This window comes from Amblyomma maculatum, chromosome 2, assembly GCF_055883805.1.
Source record: "Amblyomma maculatum isolate TAMU_Amacu chromosome 2, ASM5588380v1, whole genome shotgun sequence".
Taxonomy (NCBI): domain Eukaryota; kingdom Metazoa; phylum Arthropoda; class Arachnida; order Ixodida; family Ixodidae; genus Amblyomma; species Amblyomma maculatum.
In genome coordinates, this window is record NC_139345.1 from 150,739,519 (window position 1) to 150,748,114 (window position 8,596).

Genomic DNA, 8,596 nt, shown 5'->3' on the forward strand with positions numbered 1-8,596 from the left:
TTATGAATTTAAAGTGCTTCCCTTCGGGCTCTGTTCTGCGTAAGCAACCTTCCAACGAACGATGGACGACGTTCGCTCTGCACTGAAGTGGCGAGCGTGCCTAGTGTATCTCGACGATGTCATCTGTCGCGGCTAGTTCAGAGGAACACATTGATCGGCTGCGAATGGTACGACATGCACTGCGTTCAGGCCAACTGATGATAAAACTACAGAAATGACATTTAGTATTCCAGGAGCCGGCTTTTCTTGGCCATGTTAATAATGCTGAAGAAGTGAAACCAGATCCTGAGACGATTGCTGCTGCAGAAAAGTTCTTGCGCCCAACCGACAAAATGTCCGTTAGAAGTTTTGGTCTCTGTGCCTATTAGAGGCGTTTCGTCGAGACGTTTTTAGTGATTTCCGAGCATCTTACGTTTCTTACCCAAAATAATGTGCCTTTTTCGAAGCACGATGACCAAGAGGATGCCTTCAACCAGCTACGCAGGCGACTGCAGGCCACCTCAATAGTTTCCTATTTTGATGAACACGCTGCAACGGATGTTCATGCCGATGCCAGTGCTTTGACTCGGTGCTGTTCTAATTCAGTGGAAAAATGGCGCTGAGAAAGTTATAGCTTATGCGAGCAGCTCTTTTTCAAAAGCAGCGGTGAACTACTCAACCACCGAAAATGAAGCAGCGGTAGCTTGGGCGATAAGCAAGTTACAACCCTATCTCTACGGCCGACCTTTAAAAGCTGTGAGTGACCGCTTTTCGTTACCCTGGCTAGCCAACTTCAAAGGTACAGCCTACGTCTCTAAGACTACGACACAACGGTTGCGAACAAATGTGGTCGTAAGCACAACGACGTTGCGGATTGCTTGTCGCGTGCGCCTGTTGATGCTGCCCCGCCTGACACCTAAGATGACTTCCCGTTTCTTGATTTAGTCACGATTAGCGATATAGCCCATTCGTCAGCGACTCCGATTTACGCTTGCTTGATGTCGCTGTTCCACTTGCTTTCGCCGGAGGATCATGCTCTTAAACTTTTCGCACTTGAGTCCTGTACAAGAGAAACTTCCGGCATAACAAGTAAACCTTTCTTCTCGTTGTGCCATCCAACCTCCGGCCAGAAATATTGGATGCCGGAATCCGCACACTGTTCAACGGAGCTGTGCTTTATTAGGAAAACGTAATAAGACGTCAGCGATTAACAGTTGTTTTCCTGGAGTGTACTTGACATCTATGTGGTATTTTTGTAGGTTTAGACGCATACGCTGCAGGCGGGAAGGGCACTGGAATAATGGCTTCTTGAAACTAATTTCGAGCGGCTTGTGATCAGATTCCACAATGACTTCTGGCTGCCCAAAAATGAGTCTGAATTTTTCACTGCCGTGGACGATTGCTAGCATCTCTTTCTCTATCTGCGCGTACCTTTGCTGCGCTTCTGTCAGCGAGCGAAATGAGTAAGTTAAGGGGTGTCCCTCCTGCATTATCACAGCTCCCATTCCGTTTTGGCTGGCGTCTACAGATAGGGTGATTGGTTTGCCCTTCTGGTAATATGCCAATATGGGAGCTGTTGCTAGTGCTTCGCGCAGTGCTTCAAAGCTCTTTTGATGTCTGTATTCCCAAACCCATGCGGCATTCTTTTTCAAAAGTTCTCGGAGTGAAGCTGTGAGCGTTGACATATTAGGAATGAAGCGGGAAACGAAATTCACCATACCCAAGAATGTCTGTAGCTCTTTCCGGTTGCAAGGGGCCTGCACGTGGAAAATATCTTCCAGTCTCCCTGGATCCAGGCTGAACCCATCGCGTGTCAACACGTGCCCTATGTACTTGACTGATTCCTGCAAGATATTACACTTTTTGTTCAGTTTCAAGTTGTGATCTTGACATTTGACAAGATTTGAGTCATGCTCTTCTTTAGTTCGACCCCAGACTAGAATGTCATCCATTACGACTGCTGTGCCAGTGAGACCTTCTAGTACTTTTGTGCATGGCCGCTGCAATATTTCCGGAGCCGAACAAATACCGAAAGGCATACGTAGAAACCTGGAAAAACCGTACGGAGTACTCATTGTGCAAATTTTGGAGCTTTCCTCATCCAATTTTATCTGCCAAAACCCCGTAGCGGCATCCAAAGTCGAAACGTATTATGCTCCACACCGAGACGGTGCAATGTCTTCTAGCGTTGGCATAGAATAATGTTCTCTCAGCAGCGCTTTGTTCAAATCAGATGGATCGAGACATATGCGTACCTTGTCGTTCTTTATGACGGTAACCATGTGGCTGGACCACTCGGTTGGCTCGGTCACCTTGGAAACTACTCTGGCTGCTTCCATGCGGTCCAGTTTCGCCTTTACTCTGTCCTCGATTGCGAACGGGATCCGGTGTGCTGCTTTGACCACTCCTTGGGAACCTTGCTTGAGCTTCAGGTGGTGGACGAAAGCCTTGAGCTCGCCTAATCCGGAGGAGACGTCTTCATACGGCTTGACTACGTCGTACATCTCTTGGTGCTCCAGTGAAGCAATTCTGCAAACCAAGCGCAGCTTCTCGGCAACTGAGCCGCTGAGAGTCACGGGTATGTCATCTCCCATTACGAAGAATTCCGTTTCAAATGTTCCCTCGGGTCCGGTCACATGAAGGTGACTACGTTTCGTTGCTTTTTTTCTGAAAGCCAAAAAATGTGTTCCGCACGACAGCGCAGTTTTCGGGTTGCTTTTGAGTTATCTTCTGCAGCTGGCTGCGTGATATGTCCGAGAAACTGGCGCCTGTGTCAAGCTTGCAGACAATGGGCTTTTCTTCTATTTTCACGATTGCAGTCCAGCGGTAGTCTTTCTTGCTGCTTTGCGATAAAGTTTCCAACCAGAAAGTACATGCCTGTCCGTCTGAATTCGCTTCTAGTGACGCCATGTTTTGCTCTTTCACGCAGAGGTTAGCGCGCTTCGTTTTGCACGCAGCTGCAAAATGAGTTTTTTTGCAATATTTTAATAACGTGCGTCCCTTTGCAGGGCATGTTTCACTGTTGTGAACACGAGCGCATTTGTTACAGCGGCTTTTCATTTAGAAGACTGAATTGACCTCCTCTCGACGGTTCTTGCTGGAGTGAATTTCTTCACTTTGCTCTTTGCCGTGTTCCCGAGCTCGACACATTTCAACAGTTTTGGCTAAAGAAGAATTTTTTGAAAGAAATGTTTCTTGAAGTTTCTTGTCTCTCATTCCTAAAATGATTCTGCTTCTTAGCATGCGTTCTTCCAGCTCACCGAATTCACATCTTTTTGCTAGGACACGCAGCTCAGTTAACCAATAGTTAAAATGTTCGCCTTCATTCTGGTCACGCCTTCCAAATCGAAACTCGTGGTAAGCTAGGTGTAGTGCTGGTATGTAGAACGTTTCAAACTTTCGCTTCACTACAGCAATGTCGTTTTTATCCTCTCCAGCATCAAATACGAAAGTGCTGTACGTTTTGCGTGCGTCTTCTCTAATACTGATGAGAAACGTGGCTGCCTGTACCTCTTTCGATTGTTGGTCCAGGTAGGTTGCAGTTCAGAATTAGAGCTGGGGCTCTTGCCTCCATGCTTTCCAGCTATGCCAGACATATCTCGCTGTATCCTCTTGGCTTGTTCTTAAGAGTGCGGTCTGAGCCGCACTCTTAAGAACAAGCCAAGAGGCGACGAATTAACCAATAGTTAAAATGTTCGCCTTCATTCTGGTCACGCCTTCCAAATCGAAACTCGTGGTAAGCTAGGTGTAGTGCTGGTATGTAGAACGTTTCAAACTTTCGCTTCACTACAGCAATGTCGTTTTTATCCTCTCCAGCATCAAATACGAAAGTGCTGTACGTTTTGCGTGCGTCTTCTCTAATACTGATGAGAAACGTGGCTGCCTGTACCTCTTTCGATTGTTGGTCCAGGTAGGTTGCAGTTCAGAATTAGAGCTGGGGCTCTTGCCTCCATGCTTTCCAGCTATGCCAGACATATCTCGCTGTATCCAGGGCCCTCGGTGGTGGCAGCAGCGAAGTGACCGGGGCGGCAGACTGGGAGCGGTGCTTCTCGGCGTCTGTCATGGCTCTGGTCGGATGCAATTACTCGGGCCTCCCGGATTGCCGCGCTTCTGCCGTCGGTTACAGTGGCCGGTTGCGCTGCGCGGTCGCTAACCGGCCATTTCTGACACCATGTAGACTCGACGAGGCATGGTGCATGAATGACGCTTTACTCAAGAAGGCGAACGGTTATATAGGCAAGCGGTTAGATAACAGAAATGGGGGCAGCTTCTGTCCGGCTAGGCGCGTGTCCATGACTGCATTACGTCACAGGACCTAAAACATAAGCGAATATATAGGAAGAAGAAAACACATGCAGGAAAAGAAGGAATGCATTAAGCAGAGTAGTGACTGTGACTTTAGTGTAATACCGGCTATTAAGCAGAGAGCGCACACTGATCCTGTTAGGTTCTTGATCCAGGTACTGTAACATGATTGCCGAGGAAGCATACGTACAGGCATTGTGTTTTTGCTCTTTCATATCTATCTACATATATTATTACGATGGCGAAGAAAAGGAAGCGCGGTGCTAGCGCGCGAGGTAAACGCGTGGATGGGAGATGAAGGAGAAGGAAGAGCAGGATGGAGCCGGGGGTGTGCCAGTGACTCTGTCTCTTTCACTTTCCTTCTCTATTCCGTATCAATAGTTTCTTTTTTTGAAATGTATTTATCCATCTCCAGATCTAATATCTCTGCACCCTAGTTCTTAGACGATCCCCCTGTGTGGGCATGTGCCATCAAATTAGAGAACAACAACGACCGCGTCTGTTTCCTAAGTGTATTCCTACCCCATAACATTTTAGTGCCAGCGGTGGAATAACGCCGAACACCTGCTCATTTACCAGGCTCCCGATGTGGCGGACGACTGGCGTTCACCACAAGCCCATGCCACCGAAGTCGCGGTGGCTGGCGCCTCTAGGCCCAGACAGTCGGAGGAGCTCTGTCCTTCTCAGCAGGTTGATGCTGGTGCTCGAACTTCCTGGAACTATTCTCCCAGCGACTAGATGCTTTTTAGGCCAGACTGGCTGCCCCCATTGTGGCAGGGGCAGCTCGGTGGTGCGAATTAGTTTCGATGCGTTATGCCTGCTGCCCTGAAGATGGCGTGTCAGGGGCAGCGGCGGAGCTCCTGAACAAGAGGCCCGCTTACGGAAGCAGCTGGCCGAGAGGTAGCGCAACCAGGAGAAGCAGATGCCACGTTAATTCAGCAAGTGGTCGAGCTCATGAGGAAGGTGGACGAGAAGGGCGAGGTGGCAGCTTAGGCGGAAGATGCCCGCAAGCGGCTCCAGAAAGACATGAAGGTGCAGTGAAAGCAGATCCAGGAACTGTAGGCTCTCAACGACCAGCTCGACAAATCCAAGCGCAAGCTCCAGGTCGAAGTCGAGGACGTCACCGTCGAGCTTGAGAACCAGATGTTCAAGATTTCGGATCTGGAGAATAAGCAGCGCATGTTTTACCAGCTGCTGGCGGAGGAGAAGGTCGTGCTGGAGCGGCTGGCCGCCGAGCGGGACGCAATCGAGCGGAAGTGGCGCGTGAAGGAGACCCGTATCCTGGCCCTGACGCGGGAGCTCGAGGAGCGCAACGACACCCTCGAAGAGCTTGATCGGTCCCGCAAGCACCTGCAGCTGGAGCTGGACGACCTGGTCAACTTGCAAGGCATCGCAAACCGGAATATGCATGAAATTGGAGAAGGCCAAGCGGTCCCTGGAGAACCAGCTGGCTGCGCAGAAGACGCACCTGGAGGAGGCGGAGGATGAGCTGCAGCTGGTGGAGGACGTCAAGCTGCGGCTGGACGTCACCCTGTGGGCACTCTAAGCCCTGCACGAGCGCCACCAGTAGGCGCGCGACGAGCAGGCTGAGGAATAGCGGCGGGCCCTCGAAAAGCAGGTGCGTGGTTAAGGGAGAGGCCATGAGGGCACGCGATCGAAAAGCCGAAGTCCAAGGAGCTGGAGACGTTGAAGACCAGGTACGCGAGGGAAGTGCAGAGCTTGGAAGATAGGTTTTTGGCCGCGTGACTGTGGAAGGAGCGGTAGCTCCAGGTGCGTTTGTTACCTGTAGTCAAGGTGGATGGTGGCCTGACCCACTAGTAGTGGCTGGTGTGGTTTGAGAGAGAGCTGCATGAATGGCTCACGAAGCAACAGCTACAGCATGGAATGGGCGACCACCTCGCAGAGGAGAACTGTTCCTCCACTGCAGATGTGGAACGCCTGCCGCCGCTCAACGAGATAAACACGGCTGGACAGATTTGTGTCTGAAAGCGAAGCGTCCTAAAAATCGATGTGCTCATGTTGAAGACTGGGATAGCAGTTTTGGATTTCGTCCTCGTGGGTAGTGGGAAGATCTCATGAGCTTACATAGACTTGGCGCTCAATGGATGCACTGGAATGAAAGAACCAACTATGGACGTGGGCAGGTCCAACCTGGCTCCTTAGCTACCTGAGCACAAGAAAACTGAATGCGTCGAGGGAGAGATCAAGGACGAGACCAAGGCTGCAGAGGTCAGCAGTGGTGAGGGTGACCAGGGAGACCAGTATGTGAAAGTAGACCGAGGATGAGGACTCCCCATCGAGCAAGGAGCGTGAAGAGGGGGGCGAGGACAAGCCAAAGAAGCCGAAGGTCGAGCCGGACACGATGTCTACGCTAACAGAGGTAGAAATTGAGGCGATGGATATCACCGTCCAGCTGAATGTCTTCAAGCTCAATGAGTCCAACTTCGACCAGGTGGTCCAATGCCCGCGGCCCGCTCATCAACTTCTACGTGCTGTGATGTGAGCACGGCGTGAAACGGGAAGCTGAGAACCATGGCGCTGCGACCGCGCACTGGAGTAAGCGGCCATTGCTGCTGAATGGTATCACTTGTTGACATACTGAGTGTCGAGCGGTCTCCCCGAACTTAGACTTGGACTGCTATTTTACTTGGAGGTTTCTGATTTGCGAGTTGTTGCGGCCTTGTGTTATTGTTGTCTTCCATTCCCTGTGTAGCCGGCGTTTTTTTGTGTGTGTGTGGTCGAACGCACAGTGAGTTCCCTCTACACCCTCCCTCCCCAGTCGAAAGATACAACGGCGCGGAAGAGCAGGAAGCGCGGAGCTAGCGCGCGAGGCAAGAGCGTAGAGGAGAACGATGAAGCCGGTGGTGTGCGAGTGGCTGTGTCTGCCTTTGCGATTGTTTCAGTGTGATCCTATCAAGTATGAGTCTGCCTCCTGAGTATCATATCCTTACCCCATATGTTCTACGTGTATTCCAATCCCTTAACATTTTTGGTGGCAGCGGCGGGATGGTGATCACTCCCGCCCAGCTCCGAGCGCCAAACGAGACTTGCGGTAGATCTCGCTTCCCAGGCAACAATACCAGCTCCTGTGTGCTCACCGGCAGTGTCTCTGGAAAGCCTCCAGGACCTCGCCGCAGATATCCAGCAGTTGGCGCTCCAGTCGCTGCCGGGGGCGCCTCAGAACGCCGTGTCCTTCATCGGCACCGAGGCCTTTCTTGATGCCTTAGGGATCCCGAGGTCCAGCGCAAGGTACGTCGTGGGCTCGCTGAGTCGATCCCCGCCGCTTTGTCTAGTCATTGAGGCACCCGGCAAGTTGCGCAAGCAGGGCCACAATCATGAGGCCCACTTACGGAGGAAGCTGGCCGACCTGGAGTGGCGCGCAGTATTGCTGCCCTGCGCTGCCCGAGGAGCCATCTCGTCCAGGCCAACGAGGGGCTTGAGGAGCTCGAGTCGTGTGCCTCTCAGGTGCTGAAGAGTGCACAGGCCTTTAAGACATAGAACGCCGAGCCAGGAACGGCTGCACGAAGAGACCAAGCAGAAGCTGGCACTGAGCTCGTGTTTTTGCCAGCTGGAGAGCGAGCGCACGGCTCTCCAAGAGCAGGTAAGAGGAGGAGGGGGAGGCCAAGCGCAACCTGGAAAAGCAGATCGCCACCCTCATACAGCAGGTGGCCGTGTTCAGGAAGAAGGCGGACGAGGAGGGCGAGGCGGAGGATGCCCGCAAGCGGATTCAGAATGACATGGAGGCGCAGCAACAACAGTTCGAGCAACTGCGGGCCCTCAACGACAAGCTGGACAAGTCCAAGCGGAAGCTCCAGACCGAGATCGAGGACGTCACCATCGAGCTTGAAAACCAGAGGGCCAAGGTTTTGAAGCTGCAGAGGAATCAGCGCAAGTTTGACCAGCTGCTGGCACAGGAGAAGAACGTGCCGAAACGGCTGGCCGCCGAGCGGGATACTGCCGAGCGGGAGTGGCGCGAGAAGCATTCTCGTATCCTGGCCCTGGTTCGGGGGCTCGAAGAGCTTGAGCGGTGCCACAAGCAGTTGCAGCTGGAGAAGCACGTCCCGGTGGAATCGCAAGGCACCGCACACTGAAATGTGCATGAGTTGGAGAAGGCCTAGCGCTCCTTGGAGAACCAGCTGGATGCACAGAAGACTTGCCTGGAGGAGCTGGAGGATGAGTTGCAGCTGGTCGAGGACGTCAAGCTGCGGCTGCACATCATCATTCAAACACTCAAGAGACAGCACTAGCGCGACCTGCAGGCGCGCGATGAGCAGGCCGAGGAGATGCGGCGGACCCTCGCCAAGCAGATGCG